The 20,000-nt window shown below is 36.9% G+C and overlaps 1 protein-coding gene and 1 pseudogene across 1 annotated transcript in view; one reads left to right on the plus strand and one right to left on the minus strand.

Annotated features, from left to right (window-relative positions):
* The window catches only part of LOC145268654 (heparan sulfate 2-O-sulfotransferase 1-like), a 303,656-nt gene that overhangs the window by 256,576 nt on the left and 27,080 nt on the right, over positions 1-20,000 (minus strand). The gene's annotated exons all lie outside the window — the stretch shown is intronic.
* On the plus strand, positions 17,452-17,671 carry LOC145268902 (U2 spliceosomal RNA; annotated as a pseudogene).

Genomic DNA, 20,000 nt, shown 5'->3' on the forward strand with positions numbered 1-20,000 from the left:
AACAGTGATAGCAACACACACACACACACACACACACACACACACACACACACACAGTCTATTGATTCATGCCGAACGAGACTGTCGATGAAGCAGTTATTGTACAAATGTCGATAGGAAAACACACAAGACATGACTAATCGAAAATCACATCATTCGCTCGTCTAAGCATCAGCAGTAACTAAGCGAGATTTTCATGAAAGAACATGCCGTCTCAATCGATTAGCGATTTCAATGTTGTATTTGACGAAAATAACTTTAATCATTTTTTTTTTAATACTTCAGCAAAAAAACAGATTTACTTTTCATGCCTGAAATATTTTAAGCCGTTCTTTCAAAAATTCGATGCAATCTAATCGGTTGCAAAAAGGTCTTTTTTTTTTTATTTAAAAGATCATTATCAGCTAAAAGATGACTATTTATCGTTGGAGAGGCTTGTTGTCACTTTATCCAGAGTTAGCAACTACTGATCTTATGTGTACATATATTGTATCATTTTCTTCTGGCGTGGTTTTATGATACCGGATTTTCAATGAAACAACAGCTGAAGCATGTATGCACATATGAAGCTAATGTTTGTATAAATAACGAAATTGATACAATAATAATACAGCTCTGCTTGTTATTGAGCACTATTTTATAAATAGTCGTACAAAAAGAGAATCGAAAAATGAACTTGTACGTTCACCGAGAATAGTGGCCTAGTGAAGTTGAAAAAGGAGACGGGGATGGAGGGAAAGGAAAGAGACGGAGGTAGAGGGAAAAGAGAGAGAGAGAGGGAAAGAAGAGAAAGAGGGGGAAAGAAGAGAGGGAGGGGGAAAGAAGAGAGGGAGGGAGAGGGGAAAGAAGAGAGGGAGGGAGAGGGGAAAGAAGAGAGAGGGGAAAGAAGAGAGGGAGGGAGAGGGGAAAGAAGAGGGAGGGGAAAGAAGAGGGAGGAGAAAGAAGAGGGAGGGGAAAGAAGAGGGAGGAGAAAGAAGAGAGGGAGGGGAAAGAGAGGGAGGGGGAAAGAAGAGAGGGAGGGGAAAAGAGAGAGAGGGGAAGGGAGAGAGAGGGGAAGGGAGAGAGAGGGGAAAAGAGAGAGAGGGGAAAGGAGAGACGGAGGGAGGGAGGGGGGGGGGGAGAGAAAGAGGGGGAAAGAGAGAGAGGGGGAAAAGAGAGAGAGGGGGGAAAAGAGAGAGAGGGGGGGAAAGAGAGAGAGGGGGGGAAAGAGAGAGAGGGGGGAAAAGAGAGAGAGGGGAGAAAAGAGAGAGAGGGGAGAAAAGAGAGAGAGGGGAGAAAAGAGAGAGAGGGGAGAAAAGAGAGAGAGGGGGGAAAAGAGAGAGAGGGGGAAAAGAGAGAGAGGGGGGAAAAGAGAGAGAGGGGGGAAAAGAGAGAGAGGGGGGAAAAGAGAGAGAGGGGGGGGGAAAGAGAGAGAGGGGGAGAAAAGAGAGAGGGGGGAAAGAGAGAGAGGGGGAGAAAAGAGAGAGGGGGGAAAGAGAGAGAGGGGGAGAAAAGAGAGAGAGGGGGGGAAAGAGAGAGGGGGGAAAGAGAGAGGGGGAAGAGAGGGGGGGAAAGAGAGGGGGGGAAAGAGAGAGGGGGAAAAGAGAGAGGGGGGAAAAGAGAGGGGGAAAAGAGAGAGGGGAAAAGAGAGAGGGGGGGAAAAGAGAGAGGGTAGAAAAGAGAGAGGGGGGAAAGGAGAGACGGAGGGGGGAAGAGAGAGGGGGAAGAGAGAGAGGGAGGGAGGAAAAGAGAGAGGGAGGGAAAGAGGGAGGAAGAGAGAGGGGGCAAAAGAGGGAGGAAGAGAGAGGGGGCAAAAGAGGGAGGAAGAGAGAGGGGGCAAAAGAGAGAGGGGGAAAGAGAGAGGGGGCAAAAGAGAGGGAGGGGAAGAGAGGGAGGGGGAAGAGAGGGAGGAAGAGGGAGGAAAAGGAGGGAGGGAGAGGGAGGAAAAGGAGGGAGGGAGGGAGAGGGAGGAAAAGGAGGGAGGGAGAGGGAGGGGAAAAGGAAGAGGGGAAAGGCACGGAGGGAGAGAGAGGAAGAAAGGAGAGACGGAGGGAGAGAGAGAGGAAGAAAGGAGAGACGGAGGGAGAGAGAGAGGAAGAAAGGAGAGACGGAGGGAGAAAGAGAGGAAGAAAGGAGAGACGGAGGGAGAGAGAGAGAGGAAGAAAGGAGAGACGGAGGGAGAGAGAGAGAGGAAGAAAGGAGAGACGGAGGGAGGGAGAGAGAGAGGAAGAAAGGAGAGACGGAGGGAGAGAGAGAGGAAGAAAGGAGAGACGGAGGGAGAGAGAGAGGAAGAAAGGAGAGACGGAGGGAGAGAGAGAGGAAGAAAGGAGAGACGGAGGGAGAGAGAGAGGAAGAAAGGAGAGACGGAGGGAGAGAGAGAGGAAGAAAGGAGAGACGGAGGGAGAGAGAGAGGAAGAAAGGAGAGACGGAGGGAGAGAGAGGAAGAAAGGAGACACGGAGGGAGAGAGATGAAGAAGGGAGAGACGGAGGGAGAGAGATGAAGAAGGGAGAGACGGAGGGAGAGAGATGAAGAAGGGAGAGACGGAGGGAGAGAGAGGAAGAAAGGAGAAACGGAGGGAGAGAGAGGAAGAAAGGAGAAACGGAGGGAGAGAGAGGAAGAAAGGAGAGACGGAGGGAGAGAGAGGAAGAAAGGAGAGACGGAGGGAGAGAGAGGAAGAAAGGAGAGACGGAGGGAGAGAGAGAAAGAAAGGAGAGTCGGAGTGTGAGGGAGAAAGGAGAGACGTGGGGAGAAGAAAGGAGAGACGTGGGGAGAAGAAAGGAGAGACGTGGGGAGAAGAAAGGAGAGACGGGGGAAGAAGAAAGGAGAGACGGGGGAAGAAGAAAGGAGAGACGGGGGAAGAAGAAAGGAGAGACGGGGGAAGAAGAAAGGAGAGACGGGGGAAGAAGAAAGGAGAGACGGGGGAAGAAGAAAGGAGAGACGGGGGAAGAAGAAAGGAGAGACGGGGAAGAAGAAAGGAGAGACGGGGGGAGAAGAAAGGAGAGACGGGGGGAGAAGAAAGGAGAGACGGGGGGAGAAGAAAGGAGAGACGGGGGGAGAAGAAAGGAGAGACGGGGGGAGAAGAAAGGAGAGACGGGGGGAGAAGAAAGGAGAGACGGGGGGAGAAGAAAGGAGAGACGGGGGGAGAAGAAAGGAGAGACGGGGGGGGGAGAAGAAAGGAGAGACGGGGGGAGAAGAAAGGAGAGACGGGTGGGGGAAGAAACGAACGGAGAGAATTTTTTAAAATAATTTTATTATTCATGTTCCCGGTCAACTCCGAGTAACCTTGCTAAACAGCAATGGCTAAGCAAGATTTTCCTGGAAGAACGCGCACTCGTAATCGATTATCGATTCGAAATGTTGCATTCGACAAAAATACATTTTAACTTCTTTTTTTTTTTTAAGATTTTTTGCAAAAATGCGCACTTTATTTTTTTTTTTTCTGTCAACTGGAATTTTTATGCGAAAGATATTTTAAGATGTTTATCGAAAAAAAAAAATCGATAAAAATCAGTTTTACAAATTACATTTATTGACAAGACTTGTTGCCACTTCATCCCACGTAAATCGTTACTCTTTTTTACAGACGCATGTCAGAAAAATATTACTAGCATGGCTACCCAGCGTTACCCGACGATGTTATTTACCTAAATTGCAGAAAAATCTATAATATAAATCTCACCTGGCGACAGATTTTCACGAGATCAGTATCATTTTGAAGCACGACCCTCCGGCCGACAAATACCGAAAAATTGGCCAAAAAAAAAATTAATTCCTTCACCCTCAACTGAGTACTTTTCTACAAGGGAGGTTGCTTTTTTCGCCGATATTTTCGAAAGTCATCACCTCCTTTCGATTGACTAGCCTTAATTTAAACCTACGTAACTTCCAGTTTGGCAACGGGGGCAACAGCCAATGAGTCACGTTTTTTTTTGTTTTTTTTTTTTTTATACTTTCTTTTCCTCCTTCGCGATACGAGTTCGAGCCTGTCTGTCTACAACTTTTTTTTTTTTTTTTTTTTTTTGCTCAATACACACCTACAAACACTCGGGCAAAAAAAAAAATCTGCTTCTTGGAGATAAAGCCAATGTAAACACTTGAATACATTTATTTAAATAAATTATAGTTTTAATCGAAGGTCGACATAATTATATTTTGAAACACTTCATTTGAAAATGGGTAACAAAAAAAAAATAAATAAAAATTATTTATCGCAGCTACATCAGATTTTTCCTAAAAAATTCTAACTTGGCAAGCAAGCATAAGTCGACTTAATGTTTCCATTTACGCATGCGCAAATAAACATTCATACGTTAAACTGCGTTAATTTTTAAAGTTTTGATATCTATCTGTCCTTAGGTCATGTGGTAGCGAATACCACTGGAAAGCTAAATATTTCGATTCTAGCTGATGGTACCCAAGATATTTTTTTTATATACTGTTAAAATCACTACTATATATTGGGTACAATATAATAATCAGTAGCGAATTGACTAATAATAAATACGAAATTTGCATGAATTAAGATATATTTAAGCATATTTTACGATCGGACAACGTTGGGTGGCCTGACACAGATGGCCTCGTCGCTCGTTGTTTAACCATAAAATTTGATTTTCTTATTTAAAAAATTACTTAAAAATAAGATTACTTCATCGATTTACGTGATTTTTGGAGTACGACATTTTCTTAATGTTAAGGATACGTACGTATATCAAACAGAGTTTTCTGTTTTGGGGGTTTTATTTTTAACAGGCCGCCGGCATTGCCCGGTCGTAAAATATGTATAAATATTATATCTTAATTAATGCAGCATTCTTATTTATTACAAACAGAAATACCGTAGATATTAAACGTAAAGTTAAATTCCTTAATGAAAATGAAGTAAAAAAAAAAAAAAAAAAAAAAAAAAACGGAAAGAAACAGACATGTCCATGCGAGTATTGTCTTTTTCTAGACAGTTCACTCCTTGTAAGTAAAAAAAAAAAAATACTCGAGCCGAGACTGAAACCAAAATCTGAAGACAGTGAATCAAGTACGATAACCATTAAGCCAGCTTGATACGAAATTTACAAAGTGTATCTAAACCTTATTCTTAACATAAATAATCTGTCATGTGAACCATTCACGCATGCGCATTCATGAAACAGTTGACAAAGATAAAAATCCGACAACCCCACATACCAATTTTTCATTTTTGACCCCTTAGCAGACCTTTTTTCCGGATGAAAACCGATTAAAGTTTTTCACATGTTTAAATAACCTATATATGAAATTTAAAGTTTGTAGATTAAAAATTCGTTGAGTATATAGGTTGAGAAGTGTCCTCACACACATACACATATTCTCACTTTTACAGATACATACAGGATGGAACGATCAATTTGTCACCCTAAAGAAAATAACACTACCGTTTTATTTTAAAACTTATATCGAAAAAAAATCAATTCAGGTAACTTGATTATGTAGTAGAGCTGGCATCTATTTAATGTAGCCACCTTCAGCCTCAATCACTGTCTCGATACGGGGCCAGAACTGGGAGCATGCCTTTTTCACGAGCGCCGGCAGGAGCTTGACGAATACTTGGCAGATGGCAGCGATCAGGCTGGCTTTGATGTTGTAGGAGGTCATGTTGGTGATGTTCTCAACGTATGACCAAACGACTTCGAAGATGTGAAGTGGCATGATGTGGCCCTCAATTGAAATCACACTTCATCCCCTGGGCACGTCCTTGTTATCGGGATTTGCATTTTGAGGGCGCTGGCAATGGTCCTGTTGTCATAACTTGGATCGGTCGTGAGCACGAGTTGTACAGTGTCGCATCTCCGATCTCACTCATTGAACATTGTGTCATTTTCAGACATGATAGAAGGCTCCTATCGCTCTTGAGATTTGTATAACAACAACCCAACTAGTAGATGGTCTGCAACAAAAAAAGAAAACCGGTTTCCATCAAACGGAAATGGAATCATGTAGTCTTTTCTACGGCGAAAATTTTATCATTCTACCCCGTAAATGTAACATGCGACTGTAGCCGAGATTGAACTCAATTACACGAGTTTGTAGTCTAATTCAAATCTTGTCGGTAGCTGAATACTTGATGCTTCGCTAGGGTTATCAAGGGTATTTTTTATCGTGACGCCATCACTAGATGGGGTGCCTACCACAGCTTAAGATAGTCTCGTCTACCCTCGAGAGACGGACAGACAGCGCCAGTTTCCCAACCTGGTATTTTACCTCGCGGTACATACAGCGCCTCACCTTCCCAAATGGTGACCTATCTGGTATTGTCCAGGCTCAACGTTGCTTAACTTTAGTGATCTGGCGAGAACCGGTGTGTCAACGTAATTGTGTAATTGTACCCTGTAAATAAGGGGGGGTATAGGGGGGTTATATGGGGGGGGTGTAGAGAAGCACCATATTTTAGGCCGGATTTTTTTTTTTTTTCAAATGTTTTTAATAAAACAATCGGACAAATAAACCGAAAAATAAAAACACTTTAAAATATTTTGCCTTTGGTAACATTTATTTGTTGTGTATTTGTTTCTATTTATTTGCCTCCCCACGAGGGCAGAATTAGACTCAAGGTCGGCTTTTAACGCGAGGAAAATCCAGCTCCTCAAAACTGTCCACTCTGGATAGGAGCAAAAATAAAAAAAATTGCCTGTCATGAAGGATGTCTCCTACACTAATCGAGGGCAGAAAAGGTGAAGTGCACTATCAGAACAGATACTACACTTTACTCCCAAGCCAAAGGAAACGATCTAAACATTTGCATCCGCATCAACATTCGAGCGGAGGAAAAAAAAAAAAGATGAGCAGACAAACTCACACACAAACACAAATTTTTAAACAAGACAAAACACGTAAGCTGCTCTCCTTTAACAATTACAAGACGCCTCTCCAACCCCGTACATCCATGATAAATAGCACCCTACTGAGAATTCTACCTTCAACCTCCTCGGCCTAACATTTGCTGGCAATATGAACTGGAACCAATACATAGAGGACATTGCAAAGGCTGCTGCAAAGAAGGTGGGTTCCCTCTATCAAGCTAGAAAACTACTCACGCCTGAGAGTATCCTGTACTCCTACAAGGCCACCATTCGCCTATGCATGGAGTATTGTTGCCACATCTGGACTGGTGCATCTACCACTAGTCTCTCCCTCTTAGATAAAGTCCAAAAAAAGTGTTGTCAATCTAATCGGTCCCACTTTGTCAACTAAGCTCCAGCCCCTGTCCCATCGCCGCAATGTTGCATCACTGTGCCTGTTTTACAAATATTTTAATGGAATGTGCTCTGATGAACTCATTCCACTTGTGCCCCCTCGACGTACATATCCCCGACAAACTCGCTTAGCAATAAGATCTCACCCCTTCACTGTTGAGGTCCCTAAATGCTAAAAAGCTTCCTATTCTAATAGTTTCTTCCCTCGAACAGCTGGACTTTGGAATTCCCTTTCTGCTGCCTGCTTCCCTGGCTGTACTGATATGCAGAAGTGGGTGTGTATTACTGTACAGATTCGAAAAAGTTGTCAAAAAACAAATATATAACAAAAAAATATTATCAAAGGCAAAATAAGTTACTTTTCTACCAAACTGGATACATTTTTTGTGTTTTTATTCAATGTAACATGTTTATTCAGCTCGAAAAACATGCAGTGTTTACCGATGTATTGGCAAATTCAAAATGGCGCCCGACACTCTCTTTAACGCGGTAAGTTTGGGAAAAGGTGTTATAAACAATAAACTAGACAAAATACTATTAAAAAAACACCAAATATATGTCAACTTATGTCACAGTAACATATATTGAGCGAATTTCTAACAGTATTTTGTCTAGTTTATTATTTATAACATCTTTTCCTGAACTTACTGTGTTAAAGAGAGAGTCGGGCGCCATTTTGAATTTTCGAATACATCGGTAAACACTGCATGTTTTTCGAGCTGAATAAACATGTTACATTGAATAAAAACAAAAAAAAATATATCCAGTTTGGTAGAAAAGTAACTTATCTTGCCTTTGATAACATTTATTTGTTATATTTTTGTTTTTTGACAACTTTTTCGAATCTATGTGTACAGTAATACAAACCCGCAGAAGTTTAAATGTAACATAAACAAATATCTTGCTAATCTTTCTTAGACACGGCCCCAAATATAGTGGCCCTTTACGTCCAAGTGGCGATATATGGTACCTAAGCGAAGTCAAACCGCTTGTAAAAAGTTAAGCATTGAACACAGCAGCAAGTCCTGGGAACATACACCGGAAAGAACAGTTTGAAATAAGTTATGCACCATTCACTATGACTATGTAATTCGTACCATTGAAAACGGAAATATTCAACCTGACAATGATATGGAACAAGGAGAAAGAAGCAACCATGGTAGAAGTTAGTGTCCCCAATGATGCTCTAAGAGGGAAAAGATAACAAAATACAGTATAACCCCGAGATACGGTTTTTCAGGTCACGGTGTGGATTACAAGGTTCTACGAACCCTGGCTACGGTGTTTACCCCCGCCTAACGGTGTTATTTATAATTTTAAATGATTATTAAGGCTATGACAACAGAATATTCTTTTCATTGTTTTCACTTGAGTATATACCCGACACAGACAACAAAGAATCACATCACTCTATATAAAAGCCTATAAGATATCAACGGATACACACTTGACAGTCAAAACAATGAAAAGAATATGCTGTTGTCCTATCTCTACTGATTATAGACGTGTGTGTTATATATTGTACTGCATTTTGTTACTAATTTTTTTTAATATGTACTGTATAAAATTTTGCTAAGGCCCCGCCATACGGCGATTTCACCCCCCACCCCACCCCGGAACGGATTAATGCCTTATCCCGGGATTCTACTGTACAAAGATTTTATGTACGAAATGAAAAGAAATTGGAATCTTAGGAAGATATCTATCATTCCAGTAATCATACGAGTAACCGGACTCATGACAAAACACAGGCAATTCCTACAGCTACGGACCTTGAAAACGAAGCTATTAAACCTAACAGTGATATGGGATAAGGGGAGAGAAGAAACCTTAGTAGAAGTTTTTGTCGCCAATCATGCTGGATTAAGTAGTATTGAATAGGAAAAGATAACGAAATACCAAGGCCTTATGTATGACATGAAAAGAAACTGGAATCTTAGGAAGATCTTCATCGTTCAAATATACCCAGTGAACGAAGTGCAAGATCCAAACAATTGCATCCAAAGAGACGGTCAGAATCTTTTTAAAAAATTTCTCGGCTGGAATACCTGAGTTAGCGGGTGAATGTTTGGAATCCGGTAGGATGCCCCACCCCCAGCTAAAACAAATTGATCAGGAAATTGAAAAATAATTGGGGAAAAAAAAAAAAAAAAAAATCTCCTATTACGTTTCTGCATTTGTTTTAGATGTGGATTACTAGTTTGGATTATTTGGAACCCTGTTCTCATCTTGAGTGTTATTCCCACACCGTTTCGGCCGGCCTAACCCCCGGCCTTCTTTAAGTTCATAACGGCGAGGATAGCACACTTTCGTTTCGTCAGCCATAACTTTTTTTTTTTTTTTTTTTTTTAACTCTAACCCCGTCGGTTTTGGCACGACCTTCGTAATATGTCATCAGACGTTATCTACTTCCGGTTGCTTCATGGGACACGTGACCAGATTCCATAAGGACACCAGGTTATATGACGTTAGTGCTTAGACCATCTTAATATTACAAAGGACCGTAGTTTTGTCCGATTCAAATAACTAATCCTTCTACATAAAGAAAAATACATGTTTTTTGTTTGCTTTGCTTTCGTTTGTAATTTAACAATGACTCGGGTTGGTTCGGCTTTTTCCGTAAATCAGCTTCGGCAAACTTTTTTTTTTTTTTTTTCGTACAAGTATCGAAAATTCTTAGCGAATTGTAGGTACCTCCAAAAGTCACCACAGAATTACCCCCCCCCCCATATATGTAAAACGACGCAACTTTATTATAAATTAATATTATCAATATAACTTTTGGACCATTTAAAAGAAGGGCAAAATAAACTAGTAATAATTTTTTTTTAATTTTTTATCGTATGAAAATAATGAAATGTCGAGACGAAAATTGTTTACATAATTGGCGCTTTAAAATAACGTCCCCATGTAGTAAGCATTTCAAACGTGAAAACATACCCGTGTTTAATAAATCTAGCAAAAATAAACTAATGATCAGATTTTCGTGGAATTTTCGATACTTATCCATTTTAGAATGAAATTACGTATAAAACGCAGTTTCCATAAAATATACGAGGGAAAACATTTTTTCTTTTTTTTTAGTGCGTGTCACCCCCATATTTATTTTTTTCGAAATTTGAACAAAATATATTTAAATCTATCGACATTTCTATTTATTATGAAACATAAGAGTTCAAATAAGTAAAACATTTATTTTTTAAAAATTTAAATACACGCATTGAACAAAAAATTACCTTGGAGTTGCAATTAAAAAAATGATATAAATTTAATGTATTTTTTAATAGCGTTTTTCGAATTAATATATACTATAACCAGTTGAATTGCCAAGAAAAAGAAACTTACTAAAAATTAATCTTTAAAAGATTAAAACGATTAAAATTCCATTATTTCAAAATGTTCCGTTACAACATAGATTTTTAATTGTGTTAAAAAATTTTTTTAAATATTAAGTTTTAATATAAACATGGCCCTTGTCAGCTATTTTGAAAATATTACTGCACAAATATTAAGCATTTTGTAAGCCCCCCCCTCCTCATATTTTGTTTGTCTCTTTTTACCGAACAAAATATGGAAGCCCGTAGGTAATCAAATGAATATTCAGTAAAACCGTATTTCATATTTAATATACAAATGTTTATAATATTAATCGTTAAACTGTGTAAATCTTAAAACCTAACAAAATTATAACAAAGATTAATTATTAATTGCAGTTTGAAGGCTATAAACAAAGGTTTTAAAACTCATTAAGTCGCTTCTGCTTTTCCATAGTTCGTATAGTTAACACAAATCTGACGTCACGGAAACATGCGGTCCATTTTTCACAATCGTTTGGTAGACACTGGCGAATTGTCATGTGTTGAAAGATTGAAAACCTGGGAAATTATTTACATCCAATAAAATTTATTAATAAATATTTTAACGTTCAAACCTTAAAACATTGAAGGTTCATGCAAATACACTAGTGGGGGGAGGGATGACTCAATCATTAATTTAATGACCAAACGATGACGTAATAAGTAAAGATTGACGGTCTCATTAGTTACTCCAGACATTTAAGAATAAAATTAGTGTATAGAGGATTGCGCGCGCGTGTGTGTGTGAGTGTGTGTGCGCGCACGCGTGTGTATGTGTGTGAGATGCGGTTTATCTCAGCCTACAGGCAAGTAAGGTACCGAAATGAAGCTTATTATCTCCCTTAGTAAGTTCCATTTATTGTCTCTTTGTTTGTGTGTGTGTGTGTGTGTGTGTGTGTGTGTGTGTGTGTGTGTGTGTGCGTGTGTGTTTTTAATTCAATATTCTAGGACTTTACTAATTATCTTTGAAATATTTATATTGCAAAGGATTTTTACAATGAATTTAGCTCGCCGTTAAAACATTTTTCATAACTTTTTTTCCCCCGCCCCCGCGTGTAAATTTTTTTTTTTTTTTTTTTCCTTTTGGAAATTAATTTTAGTCTTTAATCTTTCAAAAACAATCAAAAAGTAGTCAAAAACCTCAAAATAAAAAAAAAATTTTAAAATAAAAAAAATAAAAAAAATTATGATAAATCGGCTTTCAAAACTAGGTCCACCTATCTTCCTTTCCCCATTTTTGCCCGTACCTACATATGAATATGAACTCAATTCAGCAAAAAAAAAAAAAAATTTAAAAAAAATGCGTTTGCAAACACGTACACAATTATACACGCATTAAAAAAAACGCGTACACAATTATACACGCATTAAAAAAACGCGTACACAATTATACACACATTAAAAAAACGCGTACACAATTATACACGCATTAAAAAAACGCGTACACAATTATACACACATTAAAAAAACGCGTACACAATTATACACACATTAAAAAAACGCGTACACAATTATACACGCATTAAAAAAACACGTACACAATTATACACACATTAAAAAACGCGTACACAATTATACACGCATTAAAAAAACGCGTACACAATTATACACACGTTAAAAAAACACGTACACAATTATACACGCATTAAAAAAATGCGTACACAATTATACACGCATTAAAAAACGCGTACAGTTATATACGCATAAAAAAAACGCGTACACAATTATACACGCATTAAAAAACGCGTACACAATTATACAAGCATGAAATAAAAAAAAAACGCGTATGCAATTATACACGCATTAAAACGCATACGTGTAATTTAAACCCCCACAGGTGAGGCTACACAAGGTTATGTATGGTTTTGAGTAGCGGACACACTACGAAAAGAGCACTCTGACCTAGTTTAAAAGTGCTTGGGCAGGCCCGTCGGCATTCCCTCTTTGGGGCGCCTTAGGCGGTCAGTAATAACGCTTCGTATGCAGAATTACAGACCGCGTTGAAATAATAACATTACGATTGAAAATCCTATTCTTAACATTGAGAGGGGGGGGGGCGTTTTGTAACAATCCTATACTTTCACCTAACAATTTAATGAACAAAAAATATCGAAAAAAAAAAATGGATTTGGCTTTAAAATAAGCACGATCCATATTCTACGCAAATACTTTCAGAAAATAGGGTACGATTTTGAATATCTCCATACACCGTTCATTGACTTTCCATGTCTCACTGACTTTAGCAAATAGGGTGCATACCTTTATAAGTATTTGCTAATATTTTCACTCCTCTGATGAGATGGTAGACATCGAAACCCTATAGGTTAAGGAGATAAACTTTCTAAAACATTCTTTGTCTTGCTTAGAATAATAAAAATTCTTTGATATGAAACTCAACCACTTCATTTCATTTCAATGAGAGTTTTTTGAAATTCATTGAATTACAATTTAATATATATATATATATATATATATATATATTCAAAGGATTTTTACAATGAACTTCTGTATAAGTACCAAATTTATTTCGATTACGAAACAATGACGTAATAATAAATACTAGCGGGACCTGTGGAAATTCCACAGGGGACTCATTCATATGTAATATATTGATGTTGGCATTCTGTAGATGTTCAGTGTAAATGGAGACGCCCTGATATTATTGTAGCTCTTTTGTTAAAACTGCAAAAGTATTTATCTAGGCTAGCAGGAACGCCCGGTAAAGCCCAAGTACTCTTAAATATGATAGTTTAATTCTTGCAGATTCCGTATATATTATTATAGTTAATGTTCTATCGATTTTTATATATTATAAAGTTGCAATTTCAAAAATAATATATATATATATATATATATATATATATAATGAAAATTTATCCATTTATCTAGTGTCTCCTTTTCAGATTAAATGTTTTTAACTCATTTCAAAGTGTTTTTTAACATATTTCATTAACTGTTTGCTCATATATATATATATATATATATATATATATATATATATATATATATGACCTGGGTACATTAGCTTGAATCGAAACCAAAACTTATGAAGAATTCTTGTTCAAATTATTTATTCCAAAAAATGGAAGTCCATAACAATTAAACGACAGTCACTCAGGTGTAAACGTGACACAAAATAAATAAACACACGCGCTATCCTATTAATATATGGATCAATGGTTTCAGAACCAGAGTTTTGTGGATCTGAGATTCCTCATTAGGTTGCAAATGGTTCCTTCAAGAGATATTGGTAAAGACATTAATATGTATTAGCACATGTGCAAATTAAATTTTCAGGTTATTTTTAATTTTTATTTTGGGGGGGGGTCCACCTCTATATTTCCCATTAAATTAACAATTTAATCAGGTTTTCGGGTATGCTGAAAACGAATATCACATTCAAATTGGAGACAAATGAGTAGTTTTCTGGATATTAAGGTCGGTAACTTTTTACTTATTTTCCAACTTAAGCTTTAAAATAATGACTTTTATAGGTTTTCGTATATGCTGAAAATGAATATAGCATTTAAATTTTCCGCAAACAAGTAATTTTCCAGATATTAAGCAATCTAATTCCTTATGTTATCAGCGGTGGCCATTGTTGTACGCACAGGCACGCATATTTTTGGTGTGCACGCTTGCGTGTACAGCAATAGCCACCACTGATACCATAAGGAATTAGTTTAAAATGCGGAAAATTTAAATGCGATATTCGTTTTCAGCATACACGAAAACCTATAAATTTAAGATTTTTATCATCCAATGTAATCCAATATGTTTTTACTGGAGGCCATGTTTTTTCCCCCCAACTGAAAAGTACTAATGCGCATGCGTGTTATGAAACACCCCCTCCTCATGTTAAGAATGGCGAACGCCACTACGATTTATCAAGCAATACATTGGAAAAAAATGTCCTAATGTCCAGAAAACTACTTGTCTGTGCCAACTTTGAATTTGATATTCGTTTTCAGCATACTCGGCAACCTAAAAAAGTCATTTTAAAGGTGAATGTTGAGTTGCAGTGAAAGTAAAAATTAACCTAATATTGCGTGGTTTATGGTGGTGTTATAGTCATTTGGACCCTCGAAAATTAAAAATACTTTTACATTTTCACACGATTGGTGACATCTATTAGATAGCTTTCTACCAGTATTTTGTTTAATTTTTGATTTTTTTTTTTTTAAAGCGATTATCGAGAACCAAACCGGCGGGGGGGGGGGGAACGCCATCTTTTTTTCTAACTCAACAGACGTGACAACATTTTTGTTTTCAAGTAAATAAACGCTTAAAAATAAGTTAAAACACATCCTGCATTTAGTAACATTTATTTGATGTCTTTTCTTCCCTTCCTTTTCACTGTTTTGTTTGCTTTTGTAAAAAAAAAAAAAATTTTAATAAAAAATTAAATTTAAAAATTATATATCGCTATTAAAAAAAAAAGAAACTGGGCAACTCAAAGATCGCAACCATGAAAGAAAGCTAAAAAAAAAATCTGATTTTCGACACTAAAAGTAGTTGGTACTTGTGCACTTTATGTTACCGTGCTGAAATAATAAAGTTATTATTTGGAAAACCATTCTTAACATTGGGAGAGGAGGGTGTTTTGTAACTATTCTGTACTTTCACCAAACACTTTAAGGTGCTTATGCACTTATGTTACTGCGCTGAAATAATAACTTTATTTTGAAAGCCATTCTTAACACGAGGAGGAACTTATGCACTTCCAAACAATAAAAAAAGATACTGTGAAACTTGAAAATACTATTTAAAAAAAAAAAAAAAAAAACACACACACACGGTAGCATAAGTGCATAAGCACCAAATAGTTTTATGTTGTTTTTGCTATATATATATTATTTTTAAAATGTAATTCTCCACTGACACGTGTTTCGTCGTCTACGACTCATCAGAGTGGCTGTATCTACGACTCATCATATATATATATATATATATATATATATATATATATATATATATATATATGCATCTAAAATATTATGCATCTAAAATTGAGAAAAGCACGCTTGGTCAACTTCACGTGAAAGAAGCCGAAGCAAAACAAAGTGACCAATGAATTTGACCTGATGTTATGTTTATCCAACAACGAAACTAATTTTAACTCAAAATTATTCCTTATTATTATTAATGAATATTATCAAATATCAATCTCTATATCTATCTACGATTACATGAAGAAACTTTGTATGTGTGTTCGTTTCCTATGGACTCCGAAACGGTTGGGATGATTTTTTTTTTAATGAAATTTCACACAAGTGTTCTTCATGTATCTGACAATGTTCTTAGATAAGTTTTGTATTGGAAGGTTTTCGATAAATATCGATACTCGAAAGAATCCGACGAAAGAAAAAACAGGCGATATTGACTCAAGTTAACACCTTATACAGCCTAACACCACAAGTGCATCTGAAAAGTTTTATTACCACACAAGCAGAAAGGCCCTCTGCATATATAATCATCAACAGGTTCCTTGATATGACAAGGGTGCGTTTAAAATGAAAGTTTCTGTTTAGAAGCATGATTGCACCAGGATACTTGACTTTTGCATTTTGAACTTTACTTTAAGACTATAAAAATATTATAAAAACAATAGGTTCTCTACAGTGCAATGTAGACTACAACGTATTGTGGACTGTGACCGCGGGGAGGCATGTGAAGCTTCCTCCCAGTGCATCGCGATGTGTCCTCGACGGGAGTAGGCAACCAATTGATTTGATTGAAAAAAAAAAAAAAAAAAAGGGGCGATTTCACTGAAAAAAAAATTAATATATATATATATATATATATATATATATATATATATATATATATATATATTAAGTAATGTGATTGATAATTTAAAATTTAAAAATCAAATTATAATTAAATTAAAAATCCGTTTCATAAGAAGGAACAATAACAAAATCAATTATCTGTACGATCGTTTCGGAAAACAATGCTTTTTATTGTGGTATACATCAATTTATGTACAATGATTACATATAGTTTTTTAATAAGCAAGGTCTCCTCGTCAGCAAATTTTGAATCACATTACTTAATATTGAATTAGCTCTAGGACATTTAACTATCGAGCTTATTATATATCTAAATTACAACGAGCACTTTCTATTTCCTGTATTTTAATTAAACTAGTAATTTCACTGTTACATTAAAATACACTCAGCTCTTTAGACTATTGTTCTGATCTCCTTTAAATTATATATATATATATATATATATATATATATATATATATATATATATATATATGGAAGTATGAAACATTGGTCGCTTATTCAATCCCGAACAACGTCGGGTCTCCCTGCTAGTTAATGTTTAACAAAAAAAAAAATTTAAAAAAACACATTTTTAATGCCTAAATTGAATTTTTTTATTGCGTTATTCTATAGCCACGATCGTTATAAATTACCTTTTTTCTTTGGTGTCGGTTTTTTAGGTTTTATTTTATTTATTTGTTTTTAATCTTTTTCTTTTCTTTTTTTTTGCCATACTGTTCAAAAAAAAAAGAATAAACAGGGAAAAAAATGATATAAGGGCGCAGTGAGGTCAGCTTTAAAAATATGCGATGGGGGGGGGGGTCAAGCTTTTGAAAAAAAAAAAAAGAAAAAAAAAAGGCTAATACTCTTGAGTTTGAAGGCAAAACAGCATTTTCTATTTTTCACGCTGAATAAAGCGTGACCTACTTTCCCCAGATAAAGAGAGTCGTTTAAGACATTTAAACGAAAACATTCCTTCCTTCCGCCTTTTCTCTTTCTATGCGCACAGCCGCACAGGTACTCGCGTTAATATTTAGTTTTTCCAAGGACACTGGAAAAAAGTGTAAATATTTAAGCGATTCAGTTTCACAAAAGTCCTCTACATCTATCTATCTATATTTTTCTTGGCCTTTTGGTCAAGATCAAAGTGTAGTATCTGTTCTTCAGATGCTGCACTTCTATTTCTTGTTCTCTTTCGATGGAGGAGAAATCCTTCACGACTGAGACAATTTTTATTTTTGTACCTTTTCTCCACGTTAAAAAACGACCCTGGTGTCTAACTCTGTCCCGTGGGGAGGCATAGTAAATAGGTACATCTATCTATCTATATATCTATTTATCCACATCTATCTATATCTATCTCTCCCAAATAAGTCCATGAATCTAATAAATTAAACACGTGCGTGTGCGCACACACCTAACTGGCCTAATGAAAAAAAAAGTCTTTAGAAATACTTAGAAACACTTCCTAGAAAATCAAGCTGTAACCAAATACAAATATCAACCATAAAGGGAACAACGTCTGTTCTTAAAAAGAGCCCTGGATATAAATTCTAATAATGAAATCAAGCGTTATCTCTAAGACAACCCCCCGCCCCCCGACCGATCTCTTAAAAATCATTAAAATAAATTAAAAACTAAAATAAAAATTTTAAAAAAAGTGTGACCCCCCCCCCACCCGAATAACAAACAAAGCAATAACAATTAGCACTTGTGCATTAGTGCGACCGTATGACTTTATTGGTTTTCAAGTTGGGACATTTGGAGAGTACATATTAGAGGCAGAAAACAGGTTTTTTTACGACAGTACCCAGCGTAGTATAAAGACCCCCTCCACCCAGCCTCCCCATGTTAAGAACGGCTTTCAGAAATAAACACCCACCCCAACCTTCCCCATGTAAAAAAAAAAAAAAAAAAAAAAAAAAAAAACGGCTTTCGGAAATAAACACCCCAAATTCCCCATGTTAAGAACGGCTTTCGGGGTTGGGGGTGTTTATTTGAAAGTCGTTGAACATCGGGAGGTTGGAGGTGTTTATACTACGCTGGGTACTCACTGCCCGCCCGGCCCTGTGTGGCCTCGGGCGACAAGATCAAAGTGACAGATACTGCAAGCAAAGACGTGGGGGTAACTCCACATATCAGACCTTGGTCAATGTAGGGGCAACCCTTCATACCAATTGTCACTATCCAGCTCCCATTTCCCACCCATCGGGAGTTGGTCTCCTTTTTCGCTTCCCCCTACCTTTCTCTCCACATTAAAAAACGGCCTTGTGCCTAATTTGTTCAGTGGGGAAGCAAATAAATACATACTACGCTGGGTATTCTCGTAAGTTTTGTGTTACAGGTCATTGCTTGTTAAGATAAAAGTCGACAGATCGATTTTTAATGTTGTTTTAAGCAAAAACCAGAGAGCTTGATTGACATGTCAAAAATAGTGACGTCAAAAAATTACGAACATTAATCAAGTAGAAAATTATTTATAGTTAAAAGTAATTTTTACGGAAAATCTGGGGAAAGTGAACATTGTGAAAATTGCGAATACAGGGGAGATACTCACCTCCATTTTTGCCAATATAGTAACTGACGTACTGTAGACCATAGCGATAGTTTTTTTTTTTTTTTTTTTTTTTTTACTAACTAGCATGGATGCCCGGCGTTTTCCCGGGTGTTTGGAGGTGTATGTTGAGCAAAAAAAAAGTAGTTGTAGGAAGGCAGGCTCGAATCCGTACAGCGAAGAAGGAAAAAAAAACGTGACGTCTTTGCTGTTACGACCACCACCAAACCGGAAGTGACGTAGGTTTAAATTAAGGCTAGACAATTGAAAAGAAGGGATTACTTTCGAAAATATCGGCGAAAAAAAGCGACTCCTCCCTGTAGAAAAGTGCCCAGTTGAGGGTGAAGAAATTAATGTTTTTAGCCAATTTTTCGGTATTTGTCGTCTGAAGGATTGAGCTTCAAAATGATACTAATCTTGTGAAAATCCGTCGCCTCTGTCAAAAGTTTTAGGCAGACATGCAAACATACATATATACATTTATATATTGGTAGCTCAAATTTTCGACCAAAACCGATTAAAAGCTTGCCCTCTCTCTGAATATCCTTTATGTAAAACTTCAAATGTTTAGACCAAAAATTGTCTGAGTAATTTGGTAGAGTCCGCAGAGGTCAAATCTTAACTTTAACCCCTATTATGACCCCTTAACATTTATTGTTTTGAGCTCAAATCAAGTTATTAAGTTAGATTCATGTCCAAGGAACCTATATCTAAAATTTCAATTGTTTATACCCAAAATTGGCGGAGGAGTTTGCGAGATCTCAAATGTCCAATCGTTGAACTTTGACCCCTTAACAGCCAAATTTCTGGCCGAAAACGGATTACAAAGATTTTCCCAAATCTCCATATTCTTTATATCAAATTTCCAGTCTGTAGAAAATTGACAGAGTTATTGTGTCGGGAAATGTACACAGACAGCAGACACTTTCACTTTTATAGATATAGAAAACACAATAGCAGTTCTACTCGACGAATTTTCGTAATTTTTGGATAAATTACTATTTTCGACATGACAATTAAGTTAGTGCTGTTTTTGCTTTTATATCGATCTGTCGACTATCTTAACAAGCACCAAAGTTTCTTATATTTACAATTCAATAAAAACTTCCG

Source organism: Euprymna scolopes, chromosome 44, assembly GCF_053919585.1.
Source record: "Euprymna scolopes isolate OS-2025 chromosome 44, ASM5391958v1, whole genome shotgun sequence".
Taxonomy (NCBI): Eukaryota; Metazoa; Mollusca; class Cephalopoda; order Sepiida; family Sepiolidae; genus Euprymna; species Euprymna scolopes.